Genomic DNA, 20,627 nt, shown 5'->3' with positions numbered 1-20,627 from the left:
TGCTCCTTGTTGCGTTACGAAAAGCTTTGTGCACACCTTCTTCGTAGAGCGTGTGGCGACGGAAAAGCTAGCTTGATCATCAGTAGCAAGCAGCAGCAACAATACCACCGAGACTCCTCTCGAGCAGGGAAAAAGGCAGACACAATCACAAAGAAACAGAAGCGGCTCGGAAAATCGGTAGCACCTAAATGTTCCTCGATGTGCCCTCAGCTCGTCAGTCGAGTGTCGGGTTTCCTTACGATCGGTCGCGTTTTTTCGAACCATGGTTGGAAGAAAATAGTGCGCTAGTTTTGCATGGAAATAAAACAGTAGTATTGCACATAAATGCAGTGAAGCAGTGAGAAGCTTGCGAAATAAACAACCCACAACATATGTGTTTATTCTGTGACGGGTGTGTGGCGAAAATTTTGCAACTATTCATTGCCGAAATCACGATGCTCGCGTGACATAAATCAGGATCAAAATAGTTTAGAAAATCCGTACCTGAACACGCGCCCTCGAACCCAAAAGGCCTTCCTCGGATTGGGTGAATGTGAAGAAAAATGACCACCCGACAAAGCGGTGTTATGGAGCTGAAAACGGAAAGTGAAATGATGGAAAACCACGAACCGTGTCCGTATGTGAAGATTTGATCATCGTTTGGCAGTAACGAAAACGAACCCCCGAAAAATATATACTGATTCAAGTTTAGTAAACGGCGTGCGTGAATCGATGATTTGCGGATTTCTTAGACGTAAGCTTACGGAATAAAGTTGGAGGTGAATGTGATATGGCATTAATTGGAGTTTTGTGGCAGTTTCAACCATTAACCGAAGAATTATGAAGACACACGAAACAGTTTATATGTTTGATTGGTGGTTGAGTCGATAGTGAAAATTCGATTCGAGAGTAGATGTTTAACATGTGTGCTGAGCGAAAAATGATATTTGAAGCGAAATGTGTAAAATGGTGTTAGGCAAATGATGATCTAGTGATATAAATAAACTCGATCAAATTCCAGGTTTTGTTTTCAAGTAAATTATTACCTAATTACGTTTATCTCTAATAATTCATTTTTTTTTGGTCTTTTGGCTTAAGTGCCAATACCTTATTTAGGACTGGTGGTATCCATTGGGCCGGAGTCTCAAAGGTTGTGCGGGTTCGAGTCTCGCCTCTGGGTGTGGAATTTTTTTCACAAGATTGCTTAGCTTCACTCACCATTTCCGAACGTTTATCTCGCTTAATTAGGTATTAATTCGTTCGATCCATTTTTAATTAGCAGTGTAAAATTTATAGAACGTACTATTATCGATTATTTTTTCCTGTTTGCGCAAAAATGTTCTCTAGAAACATAAAAATATAAAAAATGAAAACAGCACAAGTATCTAAACAGCACAATTTTCAATTCTATCCTCACGTATTCATCCATTCAAAGCCGCGCATATTCGTATCTGAGCTATCCCAAATGACGTAATGCCAATAGCCCTACTTGCGAGAATGCATGCATGAATCATTTCACGTGAATTAGTCATGACTGTCTTGTTGCTAGCAGTAGTACTACTAATCTACTCATTGTTCATTAGAAAAAACTGTATATTTTATCTTCAATGCGAATTGCACAACTAGAAGGCACCAAACACGCTCTGACTTATGTAGCGAACCATACAGGATTTCAATGGGCCACGATCCCACGATTCGCGAAGACAACAAAGCTCCACTGCGTAAGGGATTCGCATAACGCAGCCAGGTCAACACCATGATACAACGTGCGCAACTGGCACATTTTAGACGCTCTAACAATTCAGTTCTCTGCTCGGAACAATACGATATGGGAGCAGGAACCCAGTGGATCAATTCTTGGCCGAAATATTTCAATCCCATAACACTAAAAAATTGGATTTGTATATTAGTTGCACTCCACAACTTTGTTAAAGAAATCAATTTTCTATCTCTCCCGAAGAAAACTTTTTTTTGTTTTGCCATAGTAATTTTGGTGTTCATTAGATTGTGTTAGATTGTGGGGAATATTCAAATGATCAATTGGTCGGTGTTAAATCAGACCGAACTAAGTGACAATATATTGTTTTCGAGGAAAACGAGCTTAAAGTTTGAATCGCAGCATTCTTTACATTATAATTGAAAATTAATTTTTGCCATTATTTTTGTTTATTGTTCCATATTTCAAATCTGGCAGAAGCCGCATGTATCTGAAGACATTCTTTATCCATTGCCATCATTATGTCAGTTTTTGATGTTTTGCGACTTAGTCCTTTCTGACCTAACACCGACCAATTTCTCCAAAGCTACCCTGTATACAATACAATCGATTTTGTTACGTTACTCATTTGAGAAATAACGTTTCAACTAATAGATAATTCAAAGTTTTCTTTCACCGTAAAATTTGGATTTGTGACAAACCTTTTACAAAAACAATGGCCTCAATTAAAAAATAAATGAATGCTCATGACCCCAAACACAAAAGCTACCAACCGTTTATAGGTTACCATGTAACTTTTGTGGTTTATTGAAGTCAAGCTTGTGCCAATCTTTTCGGCAGCTCAAAAAAAAGACAAATGTGACTTCTTTACTGCGCGCCTTTGGACGCGATTTTAGCCTACAATTTTAACTACACTACCACTAGGGGGAAGGATCTGAAGCGTGAAAAGCAGCACCACAAACGATTCAAATGACTCTAGTCTAGTCAGGGTTGGTGGCACCGGTAAAAATGAAACACCCGCGTGCGTGTGTGGTAAACGACTTACAACTTGAAGTTGTTCAGTGCAGGAAAAAAGAAAACCCATCATCGGAGGCCACCGAGATGTTTTCATCAGAGTTGAACAGTGGTTTTACATAATTCTGCGAATCAGACAACAGTACCTAACTAGGCTCCTAAATGGGAGCCATATCTTGGATCGGTAAAAATATAGGATGTTCTTTTGCAGCGCTATAAGCTATTGCAGATGTTTCATTTTGTAGACATGTGTATGAATTGCCGCGAAGAAACACCGACAACAAGCATACATAGTTATGATTTGATTGGGTTTCGGTCGCGGCTTCGAATCACGAAGGGTTTTGTTTCGTTGAATTTGTTTGAATGGTGATGAGCGCAAGGAAGTGTCGAAATTCTGAACCAAGGCAAGCTCCGCTGAAACTAAGCATGCTTGGCAAAATAGTTTAATTTAGTTGATTTAATTAGAAATTAGGTGTTTTGTTGCTATTGTGTAATTAATAGGGTGTCAATAGTCGTGTCTGCAGTAGCGATGTTTTGGTTCAACTTTCCAAGGTGTTCAAAGGTACACTTCTTTGTCTAACCAGCAGTAAAGCCGTTGAATTTCCGAATAAATGCTTAACATACCAGTGTTTCGTTAATCATGCCAGTCCAATCGAACACCTTAACTGATATAAGTTTGACCTTGCCGAAACGTAACGTGGGTGCCGTCATGAAAGCTGCTGAATATTAGGTGACAGCGAAAATGAAGGTAGCAACAACCAAAACATGATTTGATTATATCACAATGTAAAAATCGGTTTTGAAATTCAAGCGTAAAAATCAGACTAAGCCTGAAAATCGATTAAGGGGGTAAAGGAGTTTTTCCCTGTTTTCTGACACATTTTTTATTTTAATTTCTCGAAAGTAGAATGCAAAATGGACTGTGATTTTTAGCATATTGCAAAACATGCAAATATATTGTAAAATAAAAGAACTTGATTGAGAACTCCTATGCCTTAAAAAGCTCTCTCACAAAAAGGTCCACAAGAATTAATGGACCCAAAAAAGGATTGAAGTGAACCAAAAGCAATTTTATTAATTTGCCTTTTTTCGCTATTTTCCTTATTTAAACTATTTTACCACTAAAATCAATATGAAATTGCATATATAATATATTTTAAGATCATTCCTAACCAGGTGGTGTTGATGTACAGACATTGACAGTAGTATTAGACACATGGTTGGCCCACCCGCTTCTAGCCCCATGCCTCCCGTGCTCTTACTTCGGGTTGCTTTAATTTTAACAAAGGGAGATGTTCATTGTTGTTTATTGTTTATTCGTTGTACCTTCACCGACAGACCCCTTGGCTCCAATGGCGATTGCTTGAACTAATTATATTTCAGAATAAATAATATTTCAGCGTCCGGTTGAAGTCAAAGGCCATCGCCACACTGTTCAAAATACGCTAGAGTTCGGTAACAGCGCTCTAACGACCATAGTTGGATCTCCTGAACTGAACTCGCAGAAGAGAGTTATTGCGTAGAGCTCGAACGCGAGCTTGAAGATCTAGACGTCCGAAGATTATAAGGCAGACAGTAAGTCCTGTTAGTCTCGGACTTACTAATCCAGAGAAGTCCCTCCGGATGCCCAGAGTGTCGAGCAGTATTAACTGCTGACAACGGTTTTGGTAGCTTGGCAGCTAAAATCCGTTTTGTCAAGGAAGATGTCGGAGTGCAAAGCGTAGGGTAAATGATCTTGAGTGGGACAATTTGTTGTTTTTTCTACAGTATCGTCGACACATATCTCGATTTCAGCAAAAAATTTAAAAAAAAATGGTTTAGCTTTTTGGTTCAGTGTATTTTCATCGATTAGTTGTTTGTATTGATCGATCCAGTTATTTTTTTAATATTTGACGTGATTTGTGCCGTTTAATCATCGTTTATCGTATCAATCGATTCTAAATTTTGTTTGCGCCTTTGATATTGTGAAGTTTTAAAGTGTTTTCTACAAATTTTGTTTTTGTGTCGTGAAAAACCCAGTGAAAATCGAGATTACAAATGTTTGATCGCGTTTGATCGCAATTTTCGCAGGTAAAAATTTAAAAAAAAAGAAATGTATAATACATCATTTTCTTCGCTTTTTAATTGCAAAAACAGCTGTGTAAGTAAAAGTACGGAATTTATTGAACCAATGATGCATAAATTTGTTTGAACAAAAACAAAAGTGAAAAAATTGCATTTTTGACTTTTTTCACCAAAATTACTACAACTTTGCGAATTTTCAACCGATTTGAAAAAAATCAAATGATTCCAAAAGTTGAAAGAATGGTCTAGAAACATTTTAAGATGGATTTGCGATATTTTTGAAAAATTGCAATTATTTGAAGGAGTGAAAATTTAAAAATCGGGTTTTGGAAAATACCACGAAATGAGGTGGAAATTGAAATGCAAAAAATATTTCTGACCAGTAATACATTGGTAACACGCAACGTTACTGTTTCAGCAGTTACTGTGCGTAAATTATGCAAGCGAGCGAATGTTTTAAAAGCTATAAAAATAAACAATAAACAATACAGCAACAAAAATCAGCAAAAATGCGAACGATTTTTTTCTACTTCAAAATCAAATTAAATTAATTGAATAAATGATTAAAATGATTTTCTAATACTAATTGTTCCAAAACCTGACGGAACGCGAACAACAACCGTACACAGGGGTACAAATGTACCCCACGCCAACTTTGACACCTGCTTTCACGACGGCTATAAGCAAACTGGCTATACCACCTTTTCCTACCCTTACTAGGAACTCTAAATTGAAATATGGTTAGGGTCCCAGGTCGATAAATACTGAATTCTTATCTTCACGCGGCTCTTAAGAAGGCGTGGGGTACATTTATAACTCAGTGCAACGTTCTAGGGTTAACTTTGCCGAATATGGTAATATCATATCTTTAAGAATCTTTGAGACATAAGAGCATTATTAAAGAAAAGACCGAAAAAAAAATTTCGTTGTGACTTTTTCCAAGATTTTTTAGAAATTTAAAAAGTTCTACAAAATGTGGAACAGTTTTTGAAATATTTACTATAATTAATTTTATGAACGGGTAGAAACGAGCAGACCATTCAGTATGCTTTTGAAAGTAGAAAAAAATGCTACAGAATTCTCAGTGGTCAAAAGTTTTTCCAACTCCAAACAATGACTTACTTTACAACTAGAATGTCCCTAAAAACTCATTTTTCACACCTTTTTACCACTTCTTCTCTTTTGTTTTCTATTTCAGATCTTACTTTTTTGCTTTGACATTAGATCTCCACTGTTCATGCATTTTGAAATTATTTGACACATTCTTTCGTGACGTTGCAACGATTTGACGAATCTCCATTGGACAAATATGTTATAACTTTATCAAATGAACGCCTACATCAAAACTTATTACAGATTCAGAAAGTAGATAAAAATTCACGAAAGATTCAATCAATATTAACTGAATATACAGGAAAAGGACTGTTTTATGACCGATAATGTAACGTGACGTTACAACACGTGACAAATTAGAACTTTCAACGTATTTCAATAAAAGGCAAATCATCAAAATTTATGTTGATTGAATCATTCGTGAAATTTTGTCTACTTTCTGAATCTGTAATAAGTTTTGATGTAGGCGTTCATTTGATAAAGTTAAAACATATTTGTCGAATAATGAATCGTCAAATCGTTGTAAACGTCACGGAAGAATGTGTCATTTGGCAATACAATAAAATCTTTGATCTCCGATTTTTTTTTCAAAATTTCTAATTCCTCGCTACCAAAGTTTTTTTTAAATAGTTTTAGCGATTTTCGTTTGTTTTGACACTAGATGTTGATGTTTCATGAGGGATTCCATGAGAAACCGGCCGACCGCAAAATATGACCATCGTCGATTCGAACGAAACTTTGCAAGTATGTTCACTGTATGAATCTCCATGATATTCTCTGGCAATTAGAATAGTTTGATACAAGAGCAACTTTTCAAAACGGCGTAAACGTTTCTACATGTATGAATCTCAAATTTTTGTTCGATTACTATATTTTATACAGCAAAACTATTTAAGAACAAGTTACAGGGAATGAATACTTCTGTCTGAAAAAAATATGCCCTGAAAAAAATGTTGTCATTTTTCAAAAAAACAAAAATTTATGATAAAAATTCAAATTGCGAAAAAAAACCCATTTTTTTTAAATTTTTTATATTTTGTTACCAAAAACCTAAAGAGAAAAGAAACATTTTGAATGTGATTGCATGATGGAGAAAAAATCGGTAATTTTTTTTTTCTAATTTCATACTAATTGACATATAAAAATGTAATTTTATTACAGAATATAATTCTAAACACCATATAAAATCAAAATGCATTTAGTAAAAGTCTTCCAAAATGCGATAGATTTCGAGATATTTGAAATTTTGCTCCATCAAAAACAATAAATTCGTGTAATTATGCTCTTTTTAAAAGTTGTTCGCGTTACCCCATGATAAAATGTCAAAAATTTAATGTTTCTCGTTTTAAAGACGTAAAAGCAACTTTTTTAGTGTATTTGGATCATGGAGAAGCTTTCAATAAAAAAGTTTTCCTAACAACAACTTTTGACATATTGTTATAATTCTTACTATTTGCAGTCAAAAATACAATTTTCTTTTTGAATATGATTCTAAACGCCATTCTAAATCGAAATGCTCTTAACAAAAAAATTCTAAAATGTAGCAGTTCTCGAGATATTTTAACTTTTGTTTTAACAACACAATTATTTTGTTTTATTACGACCTTTTCATAAATTAGTCGCGTTCCTCCATCAACAATAATAGGTTTTTCAAAAGGTCCGTAAACTTTCCTGCAACTTTCTCTTTGACATCTAGGCGATATTGTGAAACATTTGAAAGTTACATGAAAACAACCAAAATATATTTCAACCATAGGGTCTGATGATTAAACTATATAGTTGAATCATATTTTGGTTGTTTTCATGTAACTTTCAAATGTTTCACAATATCGCCTAGATGTCAAAGAGAAAGTTACAGGAAAGTTTACGGACCTTTTGAAAAACCTATTATTGTTGATGGAGGAACGCGACTAATTTATGAAAAGGTCGTAATAAAACAAAATAATTGTGTTGTTAAAACAAAAGTTAAAATATCTCGAGAACTACTACATTTTAGACAATTTTTGTTAAGAGCATTTCGATTTAAAATGGCGTTTAGAATCATATTCAAAAAGAAAATTGTATTTTTGACTGCAAATAGTAAGAATTATAAAAATATGTCAAAAGTTGTTGTTAGGAAAACTTTTTTATTGAAAGCTTTTCCAGGATCCAAATACACTAAAAAAGTTGCTTTTATGTCTTTAAAACGATAAACATTAAATTTTTGATGGGGTAACGCGAATAACTTTTAAAAAGAGCATAATTTCACGAATTAATTGTTCTTGAAGGAGCAAAATTTCAAATATCTCGAAAACTATCGCATTTTGGAAGATTTTTGTTAAATGCATTTTGATTTTAAATGGTGCTTAGAATTATATTCTGTAGTAAAATTACAATTTTGTATGTCAATTAGTATGAAATTTTAAAACATGTACGAAGTTATTGTTAGAAAAAAAAATTTACCGATTTTTTCTCCATCATGCAATCACATTCAAAATGTTTCTTTTCTCTTTAGGTTTTTGGTAACAAAATATAAAAAATTTAAAAAAATGGGTTTTTTTTCGCAATTTGAATTTTTATCATAAATTTTTGTTTTTTTGAAAAATGACACAACATTTTTTTCAGGGCATATTTTTTTCAGACAGAAGTATTCATTCTCTGTAACTTGTTCTTAAATAGTTTTGCTGTATAAAATATAGTAATCGAACAAAAATTTGAAATTCATACATGTAGAAACGTTTACGCCCTTTTGAAAAGTTGCTCTTGAGTCAAAATAATCTTATTACCTGTGAAAAATATTTAGTCTTCCATGACGGTGAAACGTGCAAAGTTTCATCGGAATCTAAGATGGTCGGTCACGATTTTAATGATTTTCGGACGAATCTTCGTGGAATTCCTCTCATGTTATTTTTAGATATATTTCGACGAAAAATGAATTTCATATGCTTCCTCTTTGGATTTTTCGAATATTATGAAATCAATATTCGAACGCTCCACCCCCTTTATGATGTCCAATTGAGCTAAAAAGTTGCAGATTTCTTTTTCGGTGTAATAATCATTTTATGTAAGACTTTAGGCGAAAATTTAAAATGACCATTTTCATTGATATCTTCCCTATAGAACCACCCTAGTTCTCCATACAAACTGTGGTTTTAAACTGTGAAGCCCCGTTCAAGATTTTCTTCAAAAATATCTTCGCCAGGTGCTCCTGGCCAAACTTTCGCAATTTTTTCGTTCTGCTCTCCGAACTTGTGCTGAATAGTGTTATAGATAAAAATATAAGAGATTCGGGTTGAGTTCGACGGTTTAGATTAATTGAAACTGACACCGCACATAGGAGTATGTTAAGTAAAAATGTGGCCAAAATTATTTCAATGGATTTTCGGTCATCTTGTACGTCAAATAGTCTAAATAAATGTTTATTTACAGTAATGTTCACCTAACAGTGACATAATAGCTTTCTTATATACATTTCGCTCTCTTGTTGCAAACACGTCACGATAAACGCTGTAAATATAATTCTGGTTACAAATTCACTTTGTTTTTTTTTTGTATTTATTTTATAGAGGTTTTAGACTTAGGGTCATTCTTTTTTTGGGGTTAGAAAAACTCGAACCCTTGGGTTGGGAGCAGAATACAGATGAAATGCGTACAAGGAAATTGGTTTACCAACTATGCTATACACTCTTAGAAAAAAATGAAAATTACATTTACGTAAACAACGTAGAGACGTATTTTTCTGTCTGATTATAGAATTTTACGTGCTATGATATGTAAAATTAAATACTTTTTTATGTAAAACACAAACTAAATGACCTAGGAAAAGCCTCATATTTTTACATGTAATTAAATGTAAATTTATGTGAATTGGGACGCTCCTTTTATGTAAGGCACAACATTTTTTTTGCTGTGTGCCCGCCAATAGTTCTCATATTTCATATTTTTATTCAAACATAATATAATCCATTTTTTTAATGTTAGAAATTATTTCATTAACATTAAGCTTTTATGAATCCGAATCACTCTCGTTTTCGTTTTTGAAAACGAGTAACATGGAAAGATATGTTTGTTTGCAGAATGGATAACATTGTATTGTTATTCGAAAGATTGGCTTCGACGAATATCGCTATAGCCTGTTCTAGAAAGTTTGCAGGTACATTATTAGGTTGTATAACAGCAATCGCATTTTTTAAATATGCCGCTTTTGATGGACTTTCAGAAATGTCCTTGATAATGCCGGTAAACATTGTATTTCCGATGACTCATTTATGCAGCTTAGCTCAGCTCATCGAATGGTGTATTTTCTCTAAGATTCAGGGTTCTCCTTCGCTAGCTTTCCTCGCTTGATTCGGAAAACTGCTTTAGAGGACGACCTGCAGTTGCACTTTCAGACCAAGTAGATAACTTGATAGTTGAGTTCAATCAAGATATTCGCTTCGACAAACCGTTCCTTATGGTTATAGCAATCTACCTACTTGCATTTAAACTACCTTAAAGCAGCTTAATTGATATTTAAGCACTTTATAGGAATCCACAAGACACTTGAGGGTATCCTAGAGCTTTTCCTCTACGAACAACAACTTGATATCTATTGACGGGAGAAACATTGCTCTACCAGCTCAAAAAGATATTTTTTGGAAATTTTCGTTTATCTTTTTCAGTATCTGGAAGAACAAATTTAATGTTTTCTGACTAATGTTTAAGAAAAACATGAATTTAGAAAATCTGAAAAACACAATTTAAATACTTCCAAACTTCAAAACTACCCAAATCTTCAATGCGTGAAGATTCGTAATTTTTTATTTTTGGATATGATTTGAGAAACCCTAAGCTTTCCAAACATATTATATTTTTTGCTTTTAGAGGTTTAGAACATAAACAAAAATACTTTTTGCCAAATTCGATGAGTGAAATATCCTCGAAAAGGAACAATTTATTAAGCCTCTCTTAGGACTTTTATTTGCATGTATCCAGTTGAATCAGTGCTTCAATTTACTCTACGTACCTGCATTATTGGCTCCCATATCCAGTTTCTAGTTGACAACACTTCTAACCTCCAGAAAAGGCTCCGAAACAATTGTTTTCATCGAACCACTTGCGTAAAAATACAGTTGGCAGAAAATGGCAAAGTTTTAACAGCTAACTTTGATCATACACATTCAAAATATTTTTAGAATGGCCAACACTTTATGCTACAAGTATCTAAGAATGTAAAAGCAATCAAATATACGGGATTAATTAAAATTTCAGTTTTTGAATTTTGGCCAGCTTCTTGATAGATATACCACGGTGTTCCTAAAACCGTTATTAACTAAAAAATGACCATAAATTTGGCATACGGCATTCGAAAGATACAGTATCCAAGCATCTTCTCAGTGAATTTCAAAATGATCCATCGAGGGATTCGAGAGATATGGCGATTTGAAGTTTTATGACACGTTTCATAAGGCTACCAGCAAACACCCGCGGGTTTGGTCCAATCTCTATAAACAAAAAAATATTTGTCTACTTATTTAGTACATGGCATTCGAAAGATATAGTAATCAAGCATATCCCTTGCAAGTTTGAAAATATTTCATTGACGGAATCGAAAGTTATAGCGGTTCGGATGTGGTATGCGGTCATAGATGGGTTTTCTACCAGACTTCAAGCGTGAATCCATGTTTGTCCATTGACTATTTAGATCGTTTATACGTGTCGCGATTTTTAAAGGAAACCCTTGCGATTTAATTAAATAAATATAATGTACAAATGGTGTTATTTATATGGTGCACTGAAAAAATATGAAAATAGGGTTGTCTACCAAACGTTAAATATAATGTGTAATTTAAAAAAAATAGATGAAAGTTGGAATGTTTACTTCAAAAGGCCATATCTCAATTGTATGTTGACTGATTCTAATTATTTTTTCATTATTGAACAGGTAGACGTTTCATCGTTAATTTTCATGAAGAAGAATATTAAATAGAGTTGGCTACTTCAAACAATAGACAACTTAATTATCCTCAACTATATGTATTATCACTATTTAGTAAATATCTTTATATTCAAAACGACGACCTATCAATTTCTATTCATTAGTTGAATGCAACGAACGCAAACTACAAATCATGGAAAAATAAAACCATAAATTCAATATATATATATTCAAAAATATGAAGGTATTTGCTGATTCAGATCAATTTATGTTATGATACGGTTTTTGTTGGAAATTTTGTACAATCGTGATTCGCTGGTTGGGTTGACAGATGTTAAACTGGGGGATGTTATCAGTAGGGGGATCAAAGGGGATGTTATTAGTACAAGTTCATCTGCTCATATCTCTAACTATTATCAGTTTTATTGTCGAATTGAATGTAACATGAGAATTTGACATTCAGATGTCGACAATGGACCAACTAGCGGAGGTCCAACTAAAAAGCGGCTCCTGTTAAAAATTGAGCGACCAGTGAATCACGACTGTATTAGTTTTAACATTTCATATATCCATAATTTGTAGTAAACAGCAATTGCAATCAACTAGTATATAAAAATTGATAGGCCGCTATTTTTAATACAAAAATAATCACTAAATAATTATAGTACATATAGTTGAGACCAATTATATTGTCTATTTATTTATGTAGACAACTCTATTTTATATTCTTCTTAATGAAAATTAACGATGAAACGTCTACTTGTTCAATAATGAAAAAATAATTAGAATCGGTCAACAAACCATAGAAATATAGCCTTTTGAAGTAAACATTCCGACTTTTATTCATTTTTTTAATTTACACATCATATTTAACGTTTGGAAGACAACCCTATTTTCATATTTTTTAAGTGTACCATATAAATAACACCTTTTGTACATTATATTTATGTAAATAAATCGCAAGGGTTTCCTTTAAAAACCGCGGCACGTATAAACGATCTAAATAGTCAATGGACAAACATGGATTCACGCTTGAAGTCTGGTAGAAAACCCATCTATGACCGCATACCACATCCGAACTGCTATAACTTTCGATTCCGTCAATGAAATATTTTCAAACTTGCAAGGGATATGCTTGATTACTATATCTTTCGAATGCCATGTACTAAATAAGTAGACAAATATTTTTTTGTTTATAGAGATTGGACCAAACCCGTGGGTGTTTGCTGGTAGCCTTATGAAACGTGTCATAAAACTTCAAATCGCCATATCTCTCGAATCCCTCGATGGATCATTTTGAAAATCACTGAGAAGATGCTTGGATACTGTATCTTTCGAATGCCGTATGCCAAATTTATGGTCATTTTTTAGTTAATAACGGTTTTAGGAACACCGTGATACTCTTATGAGCATCGTTAAGCTTCCGGTTTCCCCATGAGTTAACTACCTTGGTATACTTTCCCTAAGGCCGAAATCAATTCTCTATCATGTTTAATTTCGGTATCTGATTGAATCGTTCCTCTATAATGTAATCCACTGTCCGTTACACTAGCTACGATGTCCCAGTTACTGGGGCAGAAAAATATCTCGTGAAACTGTGAAACGTTTAACCAAACTACCCAGAAGACCCCTAGATTAGATTACCGCTCACTTCGTACAGGTGACACACATTTATGCACGGAAGATACAATTTCTTCTCATTATAATTTTATGTCATCAGGGAGTAGTTTATTTGATGTTCTCCATTAAATGGATACGTAGTTTATGTTTTACGGAGTTTAACCAACGTTGACGGGGAGCAGCTCCAAATGCCTAGGAAGCAAAATGCAGAGATTCCTCCCCAACTCGCATTACCAGTATCAGGCACAAACGTCGAAACTGTCACACGGCGCATCTAATAGTGCTAACAGTAAACGCATGAGTCCCGCATGGTGCTTTGTAACAGCAACAAAGTTACCTGTATATCGAGGTTTTGCAGAAATGTAAATTTTCTTGCCAAGTGATTCCTGAACAAATCATGACAGACGTTTGAGATTTTAATTAGAGCGTTGCATGTTCTGGACACTTGAGTATTTATGACCAGGCCCTGAAAAAATGGAGTCTCCTTTTTACCACTTATTGTTGTGTAATTGGTAGTATGATAAGAGTTGTGTGCATTATGATGACTGTAAACTTAAGATATTCGCTGAGCATCATAATTTGACAACAGTTACTGCATGGCTATCCAACAAACCGGATTTTGGCTTCCAACTTACACTTTCATTGTAGCATTTCAAACAAATTAAACGAAAGCACGGACATTGCACCCATAACCTGATTCTATCAGTCTCGCCATGCTGCTTTTTAATTCAAGTCTCTCTGAGCTAACGCCAACCTTGGTGTATATGTTTTCTTCAATACTCCGACGGTACGCTCGGCTGCTCTTCCCTTTATTATGGCGGATGTTTTAACTTGCAAACTTACAACCATCACACTTTTTTTCAAATGCTTGAGCAGGTTACTTATTATTGTTAGAAATAATTCTATTCAAGCTGCAGCCAGTCATGAAAAAATGTACTTTCTTTTGAATCTGAAGGGCTGAAAATGAAAAGGAACAGTTGCACAAGTTTTCAATTTTTCACGGGACAGCTTGAATATATGTTATATTTTCTGTGATCTAAATTTGCTCTGAAACACAAACTACTCCATGTCTCCATGGACTCTAACAGTACGAAATTAGTTATAATCTACTACAACCAGCAACGCACAGCTCAAAATCACCAATCTTGCCACCAGTACTAAGCCAAAGCTACCGAAAAGCAGACACAAGGGATGCACGGTTGAGCGATCCCGATGATATTTCTATTTCTTACGCCGAGTCTCTATTCAAATCGTTTTAATTGATTCACTTTTTCCTCTGCGCCATCAATCGTTTGCCCTACCTACCATCGGCATTCGACGGACGGGTCCAACGGATTCTGTTTGCTTTGGTCCACTGAGCGCTTGAAAAATGGCCAATGAGGCATTGTTCTTGCGTAACCTCCGAAAGGTGCTGCGTACCTTAAACCGTTGCGGTAGACTATGGCTTAGCTACTTCGGAAGGCCTCCAAATTGTACGTCGTATTGCCCTGATCCGGTACCAACTTGCAGACCCAAGGTTAAATTTGCACCGATTGTCCGATGCACTCTTTTTCTCACCCACTGCCATGTGGAAAGGGAAACTTTGTTTTGTACGACATACGAAAAAGACGAAGAAGTAGTAGACGACGAAAGGTGGACTTATGTAACTGGTCAACTGACCATTAAATTAGTTGATTTCCCCTTAGCGATCAGCACACTCATTTGTACTGTGATTTATATTATGGTTGTATGTTTGAAACCTTTATTTCGGGGTGGTACATATGTTTGACCACAGCACTTGCCATCTGAACCGAGTGACAGGATAGGAGTATTCGGGTCGAAAATCTGACCACATGTTTCGAAACATTATATTATAGAAGAACATACGGGTAATGAATAGAAACCTGTAGCATATCCTTGAGATTCAGCTCTCTGTACATAGGTATCTAGCTATCATCTATGTATGAAGAACCAGAAATCCGGATGCGCAATTGCGTTTTTGCAGGGCAGTTACATCAAATTATATGAAGTTCTGTAATCGGATTTACAAAGATCACACGAATAATACTCAGCACGCTGAATAGTAGCCATGTGATAATCGTGATAATCGAGTTAACAATGTACAGTCAGAGCCCTGACTAAAAGACTGCAATTGTAATTGAAAAGGCAACAAATCCTTTGACATTTTCGGATTCACATCCGGCAGAAAAATCTTTGCTTGGACGCAAGTTTGCAAGCTACGCCAATGGTTGGTATGTTCAGAGCTTCTGCTCGGACGGTACATAACTTTTGACCAGTCGTTCGATTGAAACACATAGCGTGTTTTAGTTTTAGGGATTTAGTGTCAAGCCAGTGATAATCTATTCCGACAAAACGTTAGTGTCGATTTCTGAAGAGACGAAGTCGAAATGCACCCAAGACTAATACGTCAGCTTGAGCTTGAGTTCGTGCGACCACCCCTGGCTGCTACTTTTTTATCGATCTGAACTAGCTGAAGTTGCGCAGGGAATCAGTAGATAATTTTGCTTGGGAGTAGCGAAACATCTTGCAATGTGCAATTCCTGGTAATCCTAAAGTTTGTATTGAACAATACCGGCACCGGCCAGTCCCGAACGTAGATCGCGGAAGGAAAGGTTAGGAATGTTAGTCTAATACTTGCTTTTGTTAGAGGCCGTATATACTACTGCTCACTCCATAAGTATCATGGGAGGAGGATATTTGTTAGTAAGAATAGAGGTGTGATTCTTCTTCATGTTCTAGTTATTCTCCATCCGCCTATTTCCGCTACGAAGCCAAAGACCGACACCAGAGAGGTGACTCCACCATCTGGACTAAATATCGACCCATCAAAATTCAGGGACCAACGGCTTTACTTCCCTTCCGAAGGAAGACGTGACCACAGATTTTTTCACCTCAAATAAATATCAACGATATATCCCAGCCGAGGGGATTGAACCCAGACCAATTGGGATGGATGGCCGTCACGCTTACGGTTTCCTTATGTCTACTTGTCTTAACGATGAGCACAGATGTCGGTTGCTAAGCATTGCGTGTATGGCATCCGTGATATATAAAGGAATTCCATGACCTCATGCTGGTTTCAAAACGAAAGACACATTGTCAAAAGCACCTCCAATATCAAGAAAGGCTCCTATGCTTGATTATTTTGCGAAAAATCTTTTTTAATGTTGTAGCCAGCATTGTTGAAAAGGGTGGTAGTAGACTTCCCGCGCTGATATGCATGTTGCAGTGCATGCAGCGGCTGCTCGCCCTAGCCAACATCCCGAATGTAATATAGTCGATATTTAGTCGTCAATAAGTGTGGACGTGTTTTGCATTCGCTCCCGGTATCGCGCGCTAAAGTTTGTTTAATTTTAATTTCACCAAGCGCCTCGTGCTAAAGTTTGTTTTGTTTCAATTTGACCGCGCGCCGCGTGCTAAAGTTTGTTTTGTTTTAAGTGACCGATTTTAAAAAAAGTGCGAACGATAATAAAATGAACTGCGAAATTTGTGCCTTGGACGCCTCTGCGGATTCGATTCTGTGGACGTGTGTTGGATGCCCAAGGAAGTATCATGCAGCTTGCATTGGCGTGACCGTGCAGCGGGGATCACTAAGGAGAAAGGACAGGAGATTGGTTGATGTCAACTCGTACATACTGCCATGCTGCGACTCGTGTCAGGAACTACTACATGGGAAAATTGCTTTCAACGGACTCGCCGAGCAGCAAAAACTTCTGGAAAAACAAATACGGGAGAATACTGAAGTGATTCATCAACTAACATTTCAGCAAAACAAGCCGGACCTAGTACATGAGGCACTCGAAGGCCTAGAAATACTTCTCACTACTGTTAAACAGGAATTGATTGCAATCAACAAAAATAGTAGTCTAGCCGGCAGTGTTATTGCAATAAAAAACCACGTTACCTCTCTGCTTGACACAGCAATTAAGTCAACATCAGATAGTGTATACGAATCGTTAAAAACAGTTACTTCGGAATTATCCGCTGATTTGCGTGACATGAACGCGGAAATAAGTCAGCTTAGTCAGCTGTCATTAGACACAGCCAACAGTAATCCTCCAAATTCCACCCTAGGATACGAGATTCTCGACGAGTTGAAGTCGGTCTCAGTTGCCCTCAATGAAAACAAAAGCACCAGGCAACTACGGTCGTCACATGAATCAACGTTGCTGCCAGAAATTCTCAACGAGGTTAAAGCGATGTCAGCATATGTATATGCGAATAATAAGACCGCGCAATTGCTATCGCCGAATGACTCACGCCCCAGTTTGGAAATTGAATTAAATAACGCTATTAACTCAGGATGGCGTTTCTTGGGCACAAAAAAAGTATGGAAAGCTGACTGGAGTGAGTACGATGCGCGAGAAATAAATCGATTGAATCAACAAAAACAGGCGGATAAGGCTAGAAGGCGTAAAAAGAAACAAATATTTAGAAACCGGAATACTAATATTAAAAACAACAACAACAACAATATTTTTCCACCTGATCGGAGACCCCCTGCAACAATAAACGATCGTTATTATGGCCCGCCGGCCAATTTTTCCAATCGCAACTTTTTTAATCGTGCCAGTAGCTCCAGTCATAACCAAAACCGTCATCCCAATCATAGCTGCAACACGAATTTTCTACCACCGGATAGAGTGCTTCTTGCAGCAGCCAAGGATCGTTTTTCCGGCCTACCTACAAATTATATTCCATCGATTCAATTTACACGAGGCGAGATTTTGAATCCCTACCCAGCACGTGATACATCAAGATCATCGCAACAATTAAATGCAGTAAATACGGAATGTTCGCCATCATCATCACCGTGTGAGGCATGCCGCTTTCAACATTCGTGTTTTCGGTAGTTTCGACACTTTCCTTAGAAGAAGAAAAAGACGAGTTTGCTGTTGAGCACAGTGTTTTCCAAGAATTAGATAATGATGGTAGACTTTCCAATACAAAAAAGACTGCGACAGAATTATTAATGTATTGTCAAAATTTTAATAGGATGAAAAGTCCAGCCAAAATGGCAGAAATTCATAAACGTATATTAGGTTCGTCATTTTTGGTTATATTAGGAACTGAAACTAGCTGGGACGATAGCGTAAAAAGTGAAGAAATTTTCGGCAGTGGTTTTAACGTATTCAGAGACGATCGAAATCTTCACGAATCTCAAAAGAAGTCTGGCGGGGGAGTCCTTGTGGGTATTTCGGCTCAATTTAATTCAGAAATTCTAGTCACAGTGAAGTTTAAGGAATTTGAACATGTGTGGGTTAAATCAAACATTGCCGGCGAAATGCATGTTTTTGCCTCTGTATATTTCCCACCAGAGCATGCTAATATAACATCGTACGAAGCTTTTTTCCAAATTGCTGAACAAATTTTATCTGAACTCCCAGCCGAGGTTAAAGTTCACATTTACGGAGACTTTAACCAACGCAACGCAGATTTTATTCCGGACTCTGAAAACGAACATATTTTAATCCCAGTCGTGGGAGAAAACGAAACATTGCAGTATATTTTCGACAAAACTGCTAGCATAGGACTAAATCAAATAAATCACGTAAAAAATCAACAGAATTGCTATCTCGATCTTTTATTTACAAACATTCAGGAAGACTTCTGTGTATCTGAATCTCTAACTCCTTTGTGGAAAAATGAAGCATTTCATACTGCTATTGAATTTTCCTTATTCATCCATGAAATTCAAAAACCCAGCGATTGTGACTTTGAAGAAGTCTTTGAATACCATAAAGCCAATTATGACAATATCAGGCGGAAGCTAAGTAGTGTCGACTGGCAAAATAGCCTTAGAAATGAAGAAAATATTGTAACCGCAGTGGACGTATTTTACAAAATTATTTTCAAAATAATTTATGAAGAGGTGCCTATTAAGAAAAAAAGACGACACGGCAACTCGAAGCATCCCGTTTGGTATAATAGACAAATTAAGAGTTTGAAAAATAGGAAGCAAAAAGCCCATAAGCTATATAAGAAAAACCAAAATAATGAGGACTTGGAAAAATATTTCGACATTTGCGATAAACTAAATATGGCCATAGATTCTGCACTTGCGGATTATAATTCAAAAACGGAACAGCAGATCAAATCTTGTCCAAAGAATTTTTTCAATTACGTCAAAACTAAATTAAAATCAGACAATTTCCCATCAACAATGCACTTGGATGACAACGTACGTGATAACTCGGAAGAAATCTGCAACCTATTTGCAACATTCTTCCAAGAAATATATACGACTTTTTCTGAACAAGACCGTGATCGCGATTACTTCGCTTTTCTTCCCGATTTTCCTTTGGATATTAGTGTCAATCATGTCATAGTGGAAGACATTTTCAATTCTCTAAAACATTTAGATGTATCAAACGGTTCTGGCCCTGATGGAATCCCACCATTATTTATGAAAAACCTAGCAACCGAGTTAACTGCCCCATTGTTCTGGCTGTTTAATATGTCTTTGCAATCTGGACAGTTCCCTAAAATATGGAAAAAATCTTTTTTAGTGCCTATATATAAATCTGGCAAAAAATCTGACGTACGTAATTATCGTGGTATAGCCATAATCTCCTGTATTCCGAAACTTTTCGAATCAATCATTAACGAAAAAATATTTCTTCAAATAAAAAACAGAATTTCCAACCTCCAGCATGGCTTCTTCAAAGGTCGTTCGACCTCAACAAACTTACTAGAATTTATTAATTATACACTGATTGCAATGGATAATGGAAACTACGTGGAGGCACTTTATACAGACTTTAGTAAAGCATTTGATCGCATTGACATCCCAATGTTACTTTATAAATTGACAAAGATCGGCATTGAGCCTGGGCTACTTACATGGTTAGAATCATATCTCTCCGAACGTCAGCAAATAATTAAATTTAAAGGAAAGCAATCTAATCCAATTAAAGTCACCTCAGGAGTTCCACAAGGCTCTCATTTAGGCCCTCTATTGTTTATTTTATACGTGAACGATATCTCCTTCATTCTCAAAAAACTGAAAATACTAATTTATGCGGACGATATGAAACTTTATTTGGAGATAAGAAATGCCGAGGATATTAATACATTTCAAAACGAAATACAAATTTTCCACATGTGGTGTCAAAAAAGCCTCTTACAACTGAACGTGAAAAAGTGTAATTCAATAACCTTTAGTAGAAAACGACAAACACCGAATGTTGAGATTACCTTAGGAAATCAGACTGTAGTAAAATG

At 35.8% G+C, this 20,627-nt stretch overlaps 1 protein-coding gene across 15 annotated transcripts in view; it reads left to right on the top strand.

The window, feature by feature from the left end:
* Positions 1–233: 233 nt before the first annotated feature.
* Positions 234–20,627, top strand: part of LOC131688624 (protein artichoke) — a 45,921-nt gene continuing 25,527 nt past the window's right edge. For 5 of the 15 annotated variants that reach the window (XM_058973016.1, XM_058973013.1, XM_058973012.1 and 2 more), the window contains exon 1: positions 234–758. The gene's annotated coding sequence lies outside the window, so the exon portion shown is untranslated. Of the gene's footprint in view, positions 1,014–20,627 lie in introns of all 15 variants that reach the window. The other 10 variants (XM_058973009.1, XM_058973018.1, XM_058973003.1 and 7 more) reach the window with 6 other exon arrangements.

Source organism: Topomyia yanbarensis, chromosome 3, assembly GCF_030247195.1.
Source record: "Topomyia yanbarensis strain Yona2022 chromosome 3, ASM3024719v1, whole genome shotgun sequence".
Lineage (NCBI taxonomy): Eukaryota > Metazoa > Arthropoda > Insecta > Diptera > Culicidae > Topomyia > Topomyia yanbarensis.
Note: the sequence above shows the minus strand (reverse complement) of the source record. Positions and strands in the feature narration are given on the sequence as shown.